This window comes from Phalangium opilio, unplaced genomic scaffold (genome assembly GCF_054372755.1).
Source record: "Phalangium opilio isolate 3A_F unplaced genomic scaffold, DU_Popi_V2 ptg000090l_1, whole genome shotgun sequence".
Classification (NCBI taxonomy): Eukaryota; Metazoa; Arthropoda; class Arachnida; order Opiliones; family Phalangiidae; genus Phalangium; species Phalangium opilio.
In genome coordinates this window covers 5,399,127-5,402,423 of record NW_028324195.1, presented here as the reverse complement: position 1 = coordinate 5,402,423, position 3,297 = coordinate 5,399,127, and the positions used below count along the sequence as shown (strand labels likewise).

Here is a 3,297-nt window from a genome sequence, read left to right as displayed (position 1 = left end):
TTCGTCACTCGGAGAGGTAACAAGTTGGGAAAACCAAAATTTTACCTCTCCTAGTGGGGATGACTATAGTCAAACCAGCGAGAGAATAGCGCTGAGCCCCATAGGTTAACATGTATTTCAGCGCTATTCTCTCGCTGGTTTGACTATGTCACTACCCACTTACACAACAAGAATCGCTTTGTATTGCTTGGCAACGGCAGGAAGTTAATTTTACAATGGTAAACTGTTCAAGCGCTTTCAATATCTATCAGTTGCCATGTAAGCACTGTTCTACCACAATACCTCATTGTTTCGCGAATCAGGGATACTATCCGTGGGCGAACGTTTATCTCCACCACGTTTCCAATGTTTATCGTCTGATAAAACTCTAAGCCGGGTTCAGCGAGAAAAACCGTTGATTCATAGTTACATACATGCACTTAAAGGCAACTTGTGACGTCGACAAAAACAGTAAACCCATCGTAAAACAAGATGGTTGGTGTTGGAACTATTTTAAGTATCACCTATTTTTATACACTAAGAAGAGATATTTAATGAAGAAGAATTAATAAAAATAACATCTTTATTTAAAGTGCTTTTACACACGTTACCCATGTTTTTTATTGCGTAAACGAAGTTGTTATTTTTATTAGTTCTTCTTCATTGTTAATATACGTAAGCCGCCAAAAATCAAGTACTTCTAAAAAGATATTTCTTGAAAGATAAACTATATACTATAAAAAATTAAATAAAATCCTCCGAACTTTAATCTTATTAGTTTTAATTAAGGCCTAATTAAAAAAATAAAGGTATACTGCTTGAATACTGGATTTGAATTCACTTTGAATTTTATTTTAGGAAAAAAGACAAACATTTCAGTAAATAACTATATATAATCAATAATAAAGCATTTTATATTGAATTTAAAGAATATATCGATTTTCATTTTCACCAAGTTTTAATTAAATTTTAATCTTGTTCTGGTTTTTCTTTTATTAAATAGACCAAATAAGATTAAATATTGACACAAAACACTTTCTTTAAGAAATAACTCAAATATAGATAGTAACTCAAAGTAATATCAATAGAATAATTTTTTCCACAAAATATTTAATTTTTGCATTAAACTAATTAATGGGGCGGGCAGTGAAGATAAACAACGGGGGGGGGGTTCTTTTTCCTCTCCCAATATATCTGTACATCACAGTTCCATCAAAAACTAAAGGGTGTCTTTTCGCGCCGATGCAAATTAACGGAAAAAAGGTTGTTTTTTGAAGAATATAATTGGGTAAAACACAACACCTTAAAGCAAGTTAAAAGTTGTTTAACTTTGGCTAGTTCGTTTGACAACCAATCTAATCCTTCGTAGAGACCCTGCCCTGCGTAGTGCACGTCACTTTAAAATACCACTATTTACAGTAATTAAAATTAATTAAGTTTTAAAAAAGCTAACCTTTCTATTCCCTAAATATGTCTTTCTCTTAGTTCACATGCTCGCCACCTTGCTCAGCAACAGCGGCATCTCCAGTCGCACACGCGCCTCCATCTCCATCACACATCTCGTCTTTTGTCGCACACGCGTCCCCATCTACACCAGACCCCTCATCTTCCTTAGCCACTTCAAATATTTCTGAATTACTGTGAATAACAACAACTTTACACATAAACCTTCACTGACAAATAATGCACACAAAGGGTTTCGAAATATTTTATCCGTCCCGCAACAACCCAAAGCCTTCACCAGATCAATCCTACCCTTAATAATAAAGTTCACGATTTCGGACTTTAGATAACTCATTTAAAAGAAGCACAATTAGCCATATACGTTTACCAAATACAAAAAGAGACTTATGTAATGTCCAAACCTTGAATTTTTAGAAAGATCACTACTCACGATGAGATGAATTGGGAAAGTTCACGTTCGTCGCAACTATCTATGTCTGAATCCAGGTTTACTACCGCTACAGGTGAAGCGCTCCTGTAGGATATTACATTTAGTTCTATAAACGCCCATTTAAAGTTTTCTTCCCAATTTTATAACAATAGACAATTTCGTAAATTACATTCAGAGAAACCAACACACAAGAGGCCAAGCCGCCATTAGGATAATCTCCATCCCTAGCTTTATGCGTGTATAGAACTTGGGCTCCGTCTGGCGCTGCTTCTTTGAGAGAGGGAGAATACGCCAATGGCGGCCTCGCCCCTGTTTGTTGGTTTCAGAGAATATGGATTCCGAAATTGTCTATTCATTAAAGCTTAAGTAACACAAACAGAACTATAGCTCAAAACTTTATTTGCACCTGATGAACAACTATATAGCAACATGTTGTCTACATTTGATTTTCAGCTGATAATAAGAAATTCTACACACGAGTCAAGTGTCGACCGCGCCCCGAACTACATATAAGTAGTTATAAATTACGCCAATAAAAAAGAAACATTCTCACATTTGATTACTATAATCCGGGAAAATTCCCAATGAAGGCCCATTTTTCACCAAAATCTCCTCTGGTATACTATTAGTTTTGAAAAACAAAACAAATTTTTACTTAGCAAAGTAATAAAAAAAATTAAATGGTATTACCTGCTACCATCCAAATAACAATAAGAATTTTTAGCTACTGAGTAGCTTCCGATGGACATTCTTACACTTGTGTCCCACAAACGGTAAAATAGATTTATCGAGTTTAAGGGATTATCGTACAAATGGACCACTTTATTATGGGAAAGGGCGTCAACCATAATTTGAGAAGGTATCCCATTCAAATATCCGTAAGCAGCTACCATCGATAATTGTTGAGGATACACTATGCTCATCTTAAAAAATAACATAGAAATATCTTGTGGCCAATCCTTCGCGAAAGCGCCCGCAAGTCTTTGCAAAACATTCCATGCATTGTACTTAACGTCAAACATAGATCTCTCGCGATTCATCTAAAAGAATGTACAAACCAAAGTTTCATTATTTAGTCTATTTCTCCCTAATTTTTCAGTAAACCTTCCCAAACCATCTCCTTAATCAGTGGCGTAACGACGTTTGTTGGGCCCGCCCGCAGCTCGACAATTAGGGCCCCTTCTTCCAAAAAGTATGAAAGTATCACGAACGTTACTACTTTTCCCTCTCATAATCTAAAGCAAGGCGTCTAGTTGCCGCTCTAGAATAAGAGTTCTCGCACATACATGGCTCACTCCCCTAAACTGTAATGCAGGGCCTAAACTATTTTGGACCATTTATAATACAAAAAATAGGATTCTCTTCGAAAAATTAAAGCATTATATTGGATCCGGTCCGCAACAATTTGGTTTTCGCCATTATTA

General features: G+C 35.8%; 1 long non-coding RNA gene across 1 annotated transcript; it reads right to left on the bottom strand.

Moving 5' to 3' along the window:
* Window positions 1-1,541: 1,541 nt before the first annotated feature.
* On the bottom strand, window positions 1,542-2,470 carry LOC149645965 (uncharacterized). The gene is made up of 3 exons (XR_016371995.1): window positions 2,427-2,470; window positions 1,874-1,957; window positions 1,542-1,617 (listed from the first exon to the last, which is right to left on the bottom strand). It is a non-coding gene; the product is annotated as an uncharacterized LOC149645965 (long non-coding RNA).
* Between the last annotated feature and the right edge of the window lie 827 nt (window positions 2,471-3,297).